We start from the raw sequence: 16161 nt of genomic DNA on the forward strand, positions 1-16161 counted from the left end.
ACGGTTCGTGGTTGTTACAATACACCTCCCACTCCCTAAAATGAATCCGAAAAGAGAAACGTCTGTGTTGTAATGGTATTCTCTTCACGTAGAAAATGGCTCCTTAACCATCACATCAAATGTAAATCGAACCAAAATATGGTGAAATGATTTCCCGCTATTGTCGAGATGAAATACGGATACAATGAGACATAATCACGTTGATTGGTAATGACGTTTCTCTCGGTATTGTTATTTCATCGCGTTCACGTAATTCAGCAAACTGATTGTCGCTTCGGGTCTTCTCTCGGATTGTATGCAATAATCATTTAGACCCTTTATAACTCAGAGTGTTTTCAACACATAACATCACGCTGTTCTGCCGTCCGGAGCTAAAGCATATTTGTGTTATGGTTAGAATGACTTTACAAAATTAATGATATTTGAATCAACCTCGAATGCTTGCAATGGGCGCCAGTATTTGTTTCATTGGTGTACGTCATGAAAAAGGGGGCACAGGTGACCCAGTCGTATTAATCGCTGTGTGCAGAGTCGCGTCCCTTTGGCACATCAGAAACCTATAATCGTGGGTTCGAACCCCGGTTCTCCCCAATGAAGTTTTAAGGTTTTCAGCGCCAAACCCGTGTTCGTGGGTTTCACCAAAGTGGTAAACGTCTAAGACCTGCACCACATCTGCGTTTCCTCCAAAATCAAGCTTACACGCCGTGATGTACTGTTCAAAGCTGTGTTAAACCTAACTCACTCACTAAACATGGCAGGTGTTTTCTTCGTTAACATCCTTGTTCATAACGTCCGCATTACGTTAACCGTGAAAGCTACAAATGTGCGTGAATGTTGTTTTAATCAAGTACGCGCACGTGTTTATGTGTGTGCGTGTGTGTATAGTTGTATACGAGTGTGCATATGTGGGAGACTGTGTATATGTGTGTGCGTGTGTGGGTATATGCGAGTGTGGGTATGTGTATGCATGTGTGGGTATATGTGTGTGCGTGTGTGTATATGTGTGTGCGTGTGCGGTTATATGGGAGTATGTATGTGTGTGTATGTGTGTGTATATGTGTGTGCGTGTGTGTATATGTGTGTGCGTGTGCGGTTATATGCGAGTGTGTGCGTGTGTGTATATGTGTGTACGTGTGCGGTTATATGCGAGTGTGGGTATGTGTGGGTATGTGTGGGTATATGTGTGTACGTGTGCGGTTATATGCGAATGTGTGTATGTGTGGGTATAGGTGTGTGCGTGTGTGTATATGTGTGTGCGTGTGCGGGTATATGCGAGTGTGTGTATGTGTGGGTATATGTGTGTGCGTGTGTGTATATGTGTGTACGTGTGCGGTTATATGCGAATGTGTGTATGTGTGGGTATAGGTGTGTACGTGTGTGTATATGTGTGTACGTGTGTGGGTATATGCGAGTGTGTGTATTGTGGGTATGTGTGGGTATATGTGTGTGCGTGTGTGTATATGTGCGTGCGTGTGTGTATATGTGTGTGCGTGTGTGGGTATATGCGAATGTGTGTATGTGTGGGTATAGGTGTGTGCGTGTGTGTATATGTGTGTACGTGTGCGGTTATACGCGAGTGTGTGTATGTGTGGGTATATGTGTGTGCGTGTGTGTATATGTGTGTGCGTGTCCGGGTATGTGTGTTTGATGTAATGTCGGTTTTATATGCTTGTCCACTGACATACCACGCCGCAGTTAAACATGCATACCACACTCACACACAATATACTGACTACGAGCCGACGAGTCCCTGTTTTATTCCCTCAATGGCGAGCGACAAGAAGGTAAACACCATGTACATCTGGATCTTTTAAAGTCTTTTGGTATCGAACCCCCGACATTCTGCTCTCTGGTCCTACACTCTGTACTCTAGACCACGGGGTGACCAGTACATGCTAAGAAAGACATGCATAACGGTTGACTGAATGGGCAATGATCCACACCCAAGTTTGATGATAGTGTAGTGTTAAGAATCCTTGAATTTCGTGGGATAATCTACATCAGGGGACGAAACAATGTTTCAATGATGACATAACATTATCAAACCTCGAAAACTGACTCGTCACGTGAACGATATTGACGAGTGGCATTTACGGTTCGCCTTCGTGCTTGGACGCAGGTAGCGCGTCATTCGTCACCACTCGTCCCTTTCCGTATCCTGCAAGAAGACTCGTCCCCCTATCGATGAATGTAATGTGCGAAAATACGACAAACCAATCAGAATGCGCGTATGATTTTAAGTCCTTCGTCAAAGAATCCCTCTGAAATAATGTTTGATTCTACATATGCCTTGCATCTAAAAATATACCCAAGAAACAGTTAAATGTGTTCAATCATACTGCATAATGCCCCACGTCCCGATGTCCTTTAAATTGCATCTGAAATATATATAATATATGGGGAAATAACATGTGAACCATTACGCAACGAGTTGACAATTGTTTTAGGTATGCCCGTTTGCGCTAAGACGGAACCCGGTCGCAAAAATGGCCATGAGAGGGGCACGAGTCGCTATTCGGCTTGTCCCGGAATAACACGAGTTGGCCACGAATGGCAGCGCGTAAACGGTTACGGGCATTCTGAGCAGCTGAGGGACTAAAACTAGAAATCTCCGTTGCAGTGTAGGTGGCAATGAGTGTCATGTTTCGAAGAGCCCGGATGTACATTCATCAATCGTGGACTGTTAAGGTGAAGCATGATCTCTCTGACCTTGGACGACCTCTAATGTTGCCTAAATCGTACCTATTCTGTCTTACAGACCCTGATACATTTATATCAACTACAGCCCATGCAAGTCTATAATGTTTGGCAAGTCTAGATTACTGCAGTATCTGAAAATGAAGAGAATCACTGGGCTCCCTTTTTATTAGATTTTTATTAAGATAACTGAACAACTGTTTTTTTCTGTGCGATATGTTCATTTCAGAGACTATATGTTAGTCTAAAATCGTGCCCTAAGTCAGGAAATCTTTCCCTCAGTAGCATTGAAATACCTTGCCACCGATGCTTGTGTACACCAGCGTCACGTCTACCAGTAAAGTTATTTCTTGCCTTATTATTGAGACTTAGATGGCGTTTTTCAAAATTCACTCCGTAGACTGACTGATTTGTGAAAATTTCACGTGTTAAAAACTTGGCCTGGAAACCCAGGACAACTTCCTTGCACTAGAAAATGCTTTTCAGTTGCCCAATATAACGATTAGACATCATGGATCAATCACCATCGCTACTTTTTTCATCAAATGCAATAAAACCATTGTTCAATAACAGTTGGTTGGTTGGTTGGTTGGTTGTTTAACGCCGCACTCAGCAATATAACAGCTATATGACGGCGGTCTGTAAATAATTGAGTCTGGACCAGACAGTCCAGTGATTGACATCATGAGTATCGGTCCACGTAATTGGGATCGATGACATGCATGAACCAAGCGAGCCTGACCACCCGATCCCGTTAGTCGCCTCTTACGACAAGCATAGTCGCCTTTTACGGCAAGCATTGGTTGCTGAAGACCTATTCTAGCCCGGAATCTTCACGGGTCGTTCAATAACAGAACAGTTCGACTTTATTTCTATGTAGCAGTGCAACTGCGAGTCCTTTCCATTCACGACATTTACTTTTGAAATAAAGTTACCACCCATGCGTTTCGTTTTGGGGAGCGCCGTGATATTACTGGAATATTGCTAAAAGCGGCGTAAAACCATACTCACTCACTCACTCGTTTTGGGGATAGTATATATAGCGTTCTCGGATATGAGCCAGTAGCTAAATTTAAATAAACCGAAGAATAAAAAAAAAAAAAACAGAATAATATACACGAATATCCGTCAAAACAAAAAAACAACATTCTGAACTTGCTCTATATACATGTACATGAATATGATTCTCTGATAACACTTATTTATGAGCTAAACGTCAATCGGGAGCAGGATAACACACACAAAACCAAGTATAACATACACAAATATCCGTTAACGCAAAACATAGTATTTACCTATTCACATGTATACAGCGTTCTTTGACATGATCAATAAATCGTTGGTTAACACACAAAAGAACCAGAATAATAATTATAAACAAATATACGTCAATGCAAACATAAGTCACCACTGTCGGTAGTTGCATGCGTATTTCCTTCTCTGCTGTAAGGTAATAGCTCAACATAAATAGGAATTTGAACGAAACAAAAGAAGTATAACATCAACGGACCTTCTTCAATACAGAAAGAGAATATTCACTAACATGACAGGGGTCTGAACGTCAATATAACCTCTGAGAAAGACATTATGTTCAACAAGGAACTGATATGTAATCGTAATTTCGAATGATGCGTACACACTCTTCTGAAAGATCATCACGATGCTAGCATCCCTTTCTTTTGTGTGGATGCTCGTTTAACCCCGAGATGCAGCGGGATTGACTGACATTTCAACAAAGTCCTGCACAGGCGTAGTATTGATTCTAGTGATGAAGTATTTTAATTGGGCTCGTGTCTTATAACAGTGGTTCATGAGCACAGTCGTGGTGGCATCGAAGCCAAAGTGCAGAACTAATTAGTGAAAAGTCACGAACCGTCAGAATCAATTTATGTTTATGTACATCGTCATATCTCTGATGTCAAATGTTCAACATTGTTTTTTTATGTTCAATTATTTTTCCGACACTTAAAAAAATACTGCGGCGGAGTTAAATAATTAATGCAGAACCAATGATATATCAACATTACATTATGTTAAACAAAACTTCTACAGACTATAAACATGTAGGAACGGGTCTTCACGTGATCCTTAGACCTTATTTTGTCGTTATTCTGAAGGCAGAAATAAATGAATAAATAAATAAAAAAACGAACGAATAAATACATACATAAATAAATAAATAAGTAAATATATAAACATACACATGAAAAAAATGATCTACATCAGGAATAAACACAATTGCACAGAGGGGATCCATGATAATAAAGTCGGGTTTGCACACCACCAAGTCACGAAAGAAAAAAACAACCAAAAAAACGATAAGTTGACTCGCCATTTGTATGAAAAAGGGGTGAACATGCATGCACGCACGCACGCACGCACGCACGCACGCACGCACGCACGCACCCCTCCTCTTGAATCTCCAGTGTTTCAAATTTATCTAAATTTATCTACATTTGAAAAACAAATAAATTTTGAGGCATCCCTTTGTTGTTTAATACAAAAGAATGTAACTATGTTCTTTTTGAAATCTCACATTACTCTATACTCAGCGACTCTCTTAGTCCTGCACCTTGACCGTGGAATATATTTATTTTATGAAAAAATAATAATCTAGAAATTCATGCAAAAGCAAGTCTAGCCAGCTCAAGCTAGCATAGGGAATTTTTTTTATTTTTAGAGTTAAGAAGGATATTGTGTAATATAAGATTTCAGAGACTAAATGTTAGTCTACGACTCTCTCACTTCCACACACTGTCTGATGTTGTCTCTCTGCTGCTGCATCTCCCCATCAGTCTTGACAGATGAGCGTTTCCCAGAAGTACATTTGACAAACAATGCTTTCTTGACTGCCACATCTAAACACCCAGCCAAACCAGAGGCTGCATCCATGAGCGCGTTAAACAATGGACACCAGTCCCTTCAAATCAGTGACAAGCAACAAGGCACGTGAAGATTAACACCGATACCAAATCCATACTGGTGACACTGCCACTTGGACTCAGCTATTGGTTGGCCTGAGACCAGCTCAGCAGGACGAAGATACGAAGCTACATATAACAGCCTGGCAGATCAATGCTTCACACAGCGGCACCTTGTGGCGACGTGCTTCTGAACCACAGAGACGGAGGTGCAGTCTCATCCCCAGGATCGTACCCAGTGTCCGGGAGATCAAACTTCCTACAACTTCGTTAGAGGCGACACGGTAAGTCGGCGGTATTTCTCCATGTGTATAAATTGGGCTGCTGATAACGTATTATGTGAGTCGTGAGTTAATCAAACTACTAGCAGCTGTCATAGTTTGTGTGTTACATCTGCAATATCGACCACATTAGCGTTGTTTATTGAATTTTCGATAAACGACATTGTCCTGTTCTGACAACTTGAACACAATGGAATGAATGTGTTATAATGACGAAATTGGGCGTTAAGGTGTTCACGTCACACAGTTATTGTCTCATGTGCCATATTTTTTTTTTGTACAGCGACATCGGCTGTTTTCTATTTTCTCCTTGGCTATCCCACGTGGGTGAGGATTATTCTGACTAAATTTGTTATGCACCCATGTAGTTGTATTTTATGCTAACTATCTTGGACAAACAGTTGTGTGGTCTTTAAGATTTTAGAGCTATACATATTATGCAGGTACTACAGTGACGTGACATTGTGTTGATTACATCGATAACAGACATACAGTGACGTGACATACACATGTGTCTTGTGTTGCTTGTATCGATGTCCGACATACAGTGACGTGACATACATGTGCGTCTTCTGTGGATTATATCGATATCAGACATACAATGACGTGACATACACATGTGTCTTGTGTTTATTCTATCGATATCCAACATACAGTGGCATGACGTACACGTGTCTTGTTTTGATTACATCGATGTCCGACATACAGTGACGTGACATACACATGTGTCTTGTGTTGATTATATCGATAACAGACATACAGTGGCGTGACATACACATGTGTCTTGTGCGGATTATATCGATAACAGACATACAGTGGCGTGACATACACATGTCTTATGTGGATTAATCGATAACAGACATATAGTGACGTGACATACACATGTGTCTTGTGTTGCTTATATCGATAACAGACATACAGAGACGTGACATACACGTGTGTCTTCTGTTGATTATATCGATATCCGACATGCAGTGACGTGACGTGCACATGTGTCTTCTGTTGATAACATCGATATCAGACATACAGTGACGTGACATACACATGCGTCTTGTGCTGGTTACATGGGTATCCGACATACAATTTTCAGTTCTACCGGCCTTTGTAATTTCGATCTTATGAGTGAGTGAGTGAGTGAGTGAGTATGGTTTTACGCCGTTTTTAGCAATATTCCAGCAATATCACGGCGGGGGACACAAGGAATGGGCTTCACACATTGTACCAATGTCGGGAATCGAACCCGGGTCTTCGGCGTGACGAGCGAACGCTTTAATCACTAGGCTACCCGTCCACCCCGATCTTATGAATACAGGTATTTGTATACAATCATCCAGGTTCCAATAAGATTACAGGAAATGACAAAATAGATCTAAGAACTTGATGTGTTTGACTAGTATGAATAACACTTTATACAAAGACTAACTTCAATTTGAATCTTTGGCGATAAGATCGTGCGTCTTGGGTCATTACAAATACATAAAAATCATAAAATTTATTATTTTGTCAAACATGTTTTTCTAATCTTGTGGTCATGTTATGTGGTTGTGCTACTCAAAGAATACTACAATTGTTATGTCGCTCGATGAATAACAAAACATAATTTCCAAACCATTTCTTCTACATACAATCATAAAGTTAACGTTATAGAGCACTGATAAATTGGTCTTTGTCCTTTAACTTCAACGAGGTTCTCGCCTTCGTTCCGTGTGCCCATATGGGAGGCAACATTTTTTGGCATTGTGGTGATAAGCCTCCGGTTTTATGTTTGCATATTAAATTGGTCACCTCACGTCCTTTCTTCTTTTTAACATTTCGGAAAGCGTATCGACCAAGAAAATGACTTATACATGCGACTTCAGAAATAGCTCCGGTAGCTACATATTAATAATACACAGGAAACCAATATAGCTTAAAGACTTGTTTGACAAAGACAGTCAGTCCTTATGGAAATAAATGTTATGCCTTGAAATGATTCACTTTGCCCCTTTTCCCCTTGTTTGTCCTAAAAGAACAAGAGCGACAAATAGCTTTGAAATAATTTGTAAATTCTTTCGCATTTCAATGACTTGAAGCTTGACACATAGAACAAGAATATAATCTTCAGTGCGAAATCGATGATCATACCATTTATCCTTGTATTCCAAAATAATACGCGTCCATATAACTTTCAGAAAACGTTTGGAGAGGAAACATTTTCCCTTTGTATTAAACAACAATAAGCTGTGGACGAAGTCAATTACTTGTATAAGAGTAAAGAGGCGAAGCAGGTTTAAGATCGAAAGCCAATTCATATGATAATTCCGAACAGAATCGTCCGTTATTGACTCGATTTCTGTGGCTAATTCAATAGAAAGCTTTGACAATCCCCAACGATGTACGGTAAAGTCGATTGTAGCCAGTCAGCGAAAAATTGGTAAAAAGATGTGTGTCACTTGGGACAATGGAAAAATTAATTTCCACAGACACATTCGCGCTTTTCGACAACGAATACCTTAGGCGCCATGTTGGGTACAATGCTTGACAGGAAATATTCAGAACATATCGGTAAGGATATATATAAAGGTATGGTATATAACCGACCAAATCAGATTCTGGGTTAGAATTGGTCTTCAGCAACCCATGCTTGTCGTAAAAGGTGACTATGCTTGTCGTAAGAGGCGACTAACGGGGTCCGGTGGTCAGGCCCGCTGAATTGGTTGATGCATGTCATCGTATCCCAATTGCGTGGATCGATGCTCATTATATTAATCACTGGATTGTCTGTCCAGACTTGATTATTTACAGACCGCCGTCATATAGCTGGAATATTGCTGAGTGCGGCGTTAAACAACAAACCAACCAACCAAAATCAGAAGACATTTCTGCTTCGAGCAGAGTCCATTACACTATTCCGATGATATAATAAACCTGTGTTTGTGGATCACTCACCATCAATGAGTCTGGAAAATGTAGTAACTGTTATAAAAGTGACATTACTCTCACATGGGTTTGTGATAACAACAAATTAAAGCAAATGAATACAATTTTACTGAGTATGTCCGATTTTAGCTATTGTGTCCTGATATATTTTTCCTTTGTCGAATCCATGCACTGGCGTGACAAGAGTAATCCCCATTCTGTCATTTGTTATTCGCGACTGTCGTTATGTTTTTGGGTTAATGAAGAGTGAAATCATGACATCTTAGTTGCGGAATCACAACAGTGAAGTTCCCCGAAGAAGGCAGGTTAAAAAGTGGCATTACTATCTTGCTATGGTCGTGATGCATATGATATCCATGGACTACACAAGGAAACATATTTACTCGGGAGAAATAACACGTGCCCGCAGTTGCTGAGCTGTGAATAAGGGTCTCACATTCAGACCTTTGCGTGTATGCTGTACATTCATAATGGCCTCACACTCTTCCAGCACAGGGCGGTCGGGTAGCCTAGTGGTTAAAGCGTTCGCTCGTCACGCTGAAGATCCGGGTTCGAATCCCGACATGGGTACAATGTGTGAAGCCCATTTCTGGTGTCCCCCGCCGTGATATTGCTGGAATATTGCTAAAAGCGGCGTAAAACCAAACTCACTCACTCACTCACTCTTCCAGCACAGCGCTCGTAAATATTGGAAATGGCTGTGTCAAAGCATGCCTCAGCAATGTCCGTCGGAAATAACCAAGTAGGCATGGCAGTCTTTCATACCAGCATTGCCGAGGCTACGGGGAATTGTTGTACCAATATTTATGGATGGTGTATTAGCAGATAGGGCGAGGGGAGTAATGTCTTTCTGTTGTACCGTTATAACAAATTATCTCTGTGGAACTCGGCAACTCAAACTTGGTTGTACAGGTTAGGCGCCATGCCGAACGCATGATTACAGGTTGAGGGAAACACCTACAGTATACTGACACTGTTTTACATAATAAATAATTTCTCTCTTGTTTGTGATTCTCAAAGATTTAACTAATGTTTTCTTTTCATGCCAGAAGGACATTCCTTCCTACTGGAATCGTACATTACATTGTCGTTGCTGTACAACAATACGCGAATGTCGTATATATATCAATAATGCAGTGACTTGTTTGATAGGCATTACTTAGAAGTTGGCGGATTGTGTCTATCTTGTAATAATGCAGTGGTAGGGTTAGTCGTGTTTATTTTGTCTTGTCAAAAAATATTTCAGATAATGTCGATAATAGTGGTGTGTTAGCCGACTTGATACAAATATACTGAAACGTCTCACGTACATATTGGCTTTTAGAAAATAAGGTACTTTTCGAACATACACACACATGAGCATTTAACGTGCTAAAGACAAAATCTCAGACACGTTCTCTACTAAACCATATGCTACTAAATGCTGGAATACCTCAACAACGTTTCCTCTATCTTGTCCTCTGATAATTCATATTTGAAATATATATCTTTGGGACAATTTTTATTCTGTTAAATCGATACCTGAATTGCTTTGTTTTACGTACCATATTTCATGGTGATAGCGGCTGTTACCGTCATAGGGACATTTGAATTACTAATGTACGTCTTCGTCAGGACATCATGACAGTCTCCCAATCACTAGGGATTAAATTACGACGTAAACCCAACTCAAGTCTAGAAAAATTGGTAAATCACGATTGCGCAAGGCCTGAAATCAAGCATTGTTCTCGTTTCCATTTCGTTTAATGTACATATTTTGTAGATATATTTTCACTTTTTGTTATAAATAAGATAGCATTATTTCCGGGACTAAATATAAGTCTAATCATGCCAATGAGATAGTATATCAAGGTTCTGAACATTAGTCATAATTATTCAATACAATCTGTATATTCAGTTTGATATGTCTCATGTGACTAAACAAATTAATCATTTTGTATTCTCGCCCTGAATTTCTTTTTAAATATTTCAAAACAGGCTATTTTGTATGCAACGAATTCCAAAGCTCCAATGCACACCGTCTGTACCTTTTTATACCCTATTGTTCCAGTGTATAGTATGGAGATGTATGCTGGAGTTGAGTCATCTCTTACAAAGGCAGACTCACAGTTCAAACGGCAGTTACTCAGTATTATCATACACGCATCAAATGTACAAAAGGCAAATCCATTTATCGAAAAGACAATTACCATACTTTGCAATTCATGAAATGTAAATTTGTTGATTGGCTCGTTGTGTTCATATCTGATATTTGGGGGCAACTGCTATCAGAACACTAATGACATAATCTCACACACTCACACTCATCCATATTATCCCTCAATGCGATTAGTTCCTCTGCAGTGAAGACTTTACTTAGGTCTACGCCCTAACTGATTCCTATCAAATTCCAATTTTTACCGTGGAAGACTAGCCTCTACCCCAAGTCCCACATCGTCGTCTCATTGTCTGAGAATGTCTAGTAAATCTCAACTATAAGATAAGATTTACGGGCTCATTTGCAGACGGCTTTCATGGCATCAAAGACCAGCTTGCACTATGTATTTTAATTACATAACCTTTCAGCACAGAATGGACAATGATTCTGTCTATAGTTGATATAAATATTTATGGCGATATCAGTTGGCTGTTGTGAGATGGTCATTTCCGTGTTGCTATCTCTAATTGGGAAATATAAACCCAGGGTCTTTGTCAGAAACCTTGAGGACGACGAGTCAGAATGGAACATGTGATATAATACGTTTTCCAGTCAAGCATTTTAAAGATTCCGTAATGTTATTGCCAAAATTAAGTCCGTCATTTGAAATGCACTATATCGTGTCTTCTTCCTGTCGTTCCTGTGATAACGTTCAAGTGTGCAGTACATGTAAAAATGCAATTATGAAAGCTTTAATTACGGGTTTCATTAGCATTGCGGACAATTTATTCTGTTTCCTTGATTTTGATTCTGTAAGGAAAATGTAATTGAATTTGGTAATGGATTACATTTCATATTCTCATATTCTCCAAAACCAGTCATGCACTTTCGACTGCACGGAAATAACATATCACATATCTTAAATAATTTACATACTTAAATTGACGTTCTGTTCACAGCTCTGTGACCAAGGTAACACGAATTAATGTTGGTTTAAATACAAGAGGAAACAACATTCCAGCTACATCACGGTAGCGCCTGAATCTTGGCCAGGTAAACCGGGTTGTGATCAGACAAGCTACCCATGTCGTTGAGGTGCGACATATACCAGCCAGGTTATATACTGTAATAATCCACTCCTTATATCAGTTGGCCCTTGCGGTAGGCATGTAGGGTACAGGGGCCATATTCTGCCTGTAACATTCACATAGATCACATAGATCACGGTAATTAAAGAACGTCAGGCACAGATTGAAGTAGAAGCAACAAAACCCTTTCAATATTCATAAGAAATATCTGCCAAAAGCAGAATGAATTGCACAATTACGACTATATCATAATCATGTGTTTGTAAATCACTTTTAAAAAAGATGATACCAAGTGTTCGCGAAAGGGTGAGCGTGCCCTGTCTCACTTGTGGCACCCGTTACAAAGACATGCAAAGCCAAGTCAACTGTTCAACTAAAAAAAACACGGAAACACATAGTTCAAGTCAAAATAGGAATCATCGGATATCATATTTCGTAACTGATCCGTCGAATTTGGAAATGTCCTTCGCGTAACGACCAAACCAAGAACACAACAATATCATGGGTACCTTCTGCAAGTGTTTTGTTTGTTTGTTTGTTGTTTAACGCCGCACTCAGTAATATTCCAGCTATATGACGGCGGTCTGTAAATAATCGAGTCTGGACCAGACAATCCAGTGATTAATATCATGAGCATCGATCCACGCAATTGGGATCGATGACATGCATCAACCACGTTAGCGAACCTGACCACCCGATCCCGTTAGTCGCCTCTTACGACAAGCATAGTCGCCTTTTACGACAAGCATAGGTTGCTGAAGACCTATTCTACCCCGGATCTTCACGGGTCTCATGCAAGTGCCTCTGCGCTACAATTACCCAATAAATATGCAAAACAAACATATGAGGAACATATTTACAAAATTGCAAACTTTCAATGAAAGGTACATCGTATTTATGGTTTCCAGAAGGAGTGCCCGACGCATTGTCTTCTGGCATGATGTCCTCAAACTGCGTAAACGTTGTCCTGAGCGAGGCACACATTAGTATCAAGTGCTTTTATCGATTTTACAAAGTAACATACACACGAATCTATGTCTAGAATCTATGCACTGGCATGATAAGATTAATCTGTCATTTTTTATTCACGAGGGCCGTTATGTTTTTGTCTTAGTGTTCATGCAGAATGACACATCTGAGTTTTCACGATGCACTGGTTGTGGTCCAAATGCATGAGTGTGAGTGAGCTGGGATTATAAAAGCGACAACACTGTCTCCATAATCATAAGAAATCAATGTTAAAATCATAACCCTTTGTAAGATTCCGACTGTATCATTAGTACTTATTGAGGAACGACAACGACCAGGAATTCGCGAACACCGTCTTCTACATTAGTGTCGTTATATCACGGGGTTCACACACAAAAGACCATTGTCAGTCAACCTCAGGAGATACATTAGCAGATACCGTTCGGAACACTGAAACCGTCGTTCTTAGTTTTGTACACATCGGCTTGATATTCGTTTGTTCGTTTGAATTATCTGATTCATGTGATGCTCTACATCTCCTCATCCCAAATGGATACACAACCCGAGGCGGAAGTACCATACTTGGGACCACTTCTAACTCATCATATCAATACTTGTCACAAAAACTGAAAAAAATGGTTCGATGATACTACCATCCGTTTGTCTTTGATGAAGTGACCGTTGCTGCCATAGAGATAGCATCATCCAATACCCGCGCTCCTCACATTCGCAATACGTACGATGCCTTAGCGTTGTAGTCGCAATTACCGTTACTCTCACTCAGTGGTTCGATCATTAGTATATCACAACCGTTTGATCATTGTTATTAATCGATAACTGTCGTCGTTTTGGCACTATGGTACTGATCCACTTAACACAATTTGCTTTGCATTCGCGTTATTTGTTTTGCACGACATCCTTTCTGAATGAAAACAGAACCACGAAAGGCGTTTGTGTGACAGAATCATATTAAGACAGGAGAGTTGTTTTCAGTTATTTTGAGGCGATCTTTTGGTGCATTTATCATTAGCTACCTACCTTGTATAAGTGGTCTGATGTGTAAGTTTGGCTCAAACGCCACTCATAAGAGTATTAGAGTGAGTAAGTGAGTGAGTGGTTCTGATTTTACGCCGTTTTTTTAGCAATACTCCAGCATTATCACGGCGGGGGAGACCAGAAATGGGCTTCACACATTGTACCCATGTCGCGAATCTTGGGCGTGACGAGCGAACGCTTTAACCACTAGGCTACCCGACCGCCTCATGACAGAATTAGAGAATTTACCTTGTTATGTTAGAGGAAATACCAAAGAAATGCCAATGGCAGACCTTGGGGTATGAATATATAATGCTGTACAACCAAGACTTTTAATCAAGGCGAATATGGGATTTGAACCATACAATGATCGGATCAGCATGACTATAGTACTAAAGTTTAAGGGCCACCTGCGTCTCCTTATCAAGAGATGCCTCCATGTTTGTGCGTTTTACCCTGGCATCGCGTTTCCACTCGCCTAGATTTTGGCACCTTCGATACCAGTGTTATTTAGAGAGACCGTGTGTGCACGTGTGCGTTTGAGTGTGCATGTGCGTGTGTGATATTATGTATCTCGATCCGCAGAGTTAGGATGCTCCCTGTGCGGTTTGGATTGACAGGGTGGATTTACTGCAAGCTTTTGTACAAATTGTACCAGCATGCTGGTATTCGCATGATGCTCATCCTCACAGTGCGCGCGTGTGTGTTAAGTAGTATTTTTGTAGCTTTTACTATTGAGCTAATCTTTCTGACCATCGCTAGTAGCCAGAGGGATGGTGTAAATCCTGCTGGGGTACCGTGCAGGTAGCAGATGTACCGTAAGTCCCCATGGTCCCTGTTATGGTGGCCTAACTTTGGTTGCTGGTAATCTATAGCTCATTTTTATATTGTATTGTGACATATAGTGATATTTTTTTATGGTTGTATACTAGTTTTAACAATTAATCTGTGTCATGCCATAGTATGATTTGGCATTGCAAGGCAAAGATTTGAGTTTTCCCGAGGAAACCTACCATGGATCTAGGTTGCGGTGATACATATATAATGCACTACGTGGGCAAAATTAGAAAACCTCGAATAAATAAAACATTAATTGTACATGGAACATAAATTGTACATAACAAATAGTCAATTAATGCCACTGAAATGGCGAAAAAAATTGCAAAACCTTATCCAAAATAAATATTGATCTTGCCACTGTGGAAAGATTGTCATTATATCTTCGCAAATAATTAATGAAACGTCTTGGTTTACAAAATCTGACTCTGGTAACGGAAGGTTCAGTAACAGCGTAGAATCATTCTTGCTACTAGTTTCATGTGAAGCTCGTCACGTTATTAATCCTATTCTATTTATCATCGACGTTATCAAACAACCGAGTACATAAAAACCCTGTGTTGCACACGTGTAATAATTGAGAGTGAGTTGGGTTTAACGCCGATCTTAACAGTATTCCAGTTATGTCGCGGCATGTCAGCTTAATGTGGGAGGAAAGCCCGAAGTAATGCAGGTCTCAGACGTTTACCAGTTCAGTGAAAGCCACGAGCACGGGTATGGTGCTGATAAACCTAGAAACATGATCGGCAAAAAGCAAATACTTTATCTGATTATCATTTTGTTGTTTATGCAAGTGCACCGAACTCGATGCGCTAACTGTGTGATTTACGTAGTCCGAATAAAGTTTGGGTTTCTCCTTACTTATTTTTTGTGAGTGAATTTATTGTGAGTGATGATGTTGGACGAAGGCCCGAAGTGATGCAGGTCTCAGACGTTTGCCACTTTGGTTAAAGCTACGAGCACGGGTATGGTGCTGACAAACCCAGAAACATAATCAGGCGAGCCGGGATTCGCAGCCACGGCCATGGGCTATTGGCTTTCCCAAGGGGCGCAACTCTGCACAGCGAATTGCGGCATCTCAGATGACTTGGCCACCCTTGCCACCTTTACTCACGAGTTACCAGATTCTTGTTTTGGGAGGTAACACACATTTTTTGCACATGTGAACACTTGGTGAGTGTTAATATTTTGAATCAGGACAACACTGAACACATGTCCAACATGAAGACATGAGATGGAAAAGGGCAAAGTTCAAGGTCATGAGAGCTCGTGTGTCC

At 40.4% G+C, this 16161-nt stretch overlaps 1 protein-coding gene across 2 annotated transcripts in view; it reads left to right on the plus strand.

Annotated features, from left to right (window-relative positions):
* Positions 1-16161, plus strand: part of LOC124152861 — a 171568-nt gene that overhangs the window by 21454 nt on the left and 133953 nt on the right. The window contains exon 1 of one of the 2 annotated variants that reach the window (XM_048394395.1): positions 5486-5902. The exons of the other annotated variant lie outside the window; for it this stretch is intronic. The gene's annotated coding sequence lies outside the window, so the exon portion shown is untranslated. Of the gene's footprint in view, positions 1-5485; positions 5903-16161 lie in introns of those variants that run through there. 2 annotated transcript variants of the gene reach the window in all.

Source organism: Haliotis rufescens, unplaced genomic scaffold (genome assembly GCF_023055435.1).
Source record: "Haliotis rufescens isolate VD_foot unplaced genomic scaffold, xgHalRufe1.0.p SCAF_13, whole genome shotgun sequence".
Taxonomy (NCBI): Eukaryota; Metazoa; Mollusca; class Gastropoda; order Lepetellida; family Haliotidae; genus Haliotis; species Haliotis rufescens.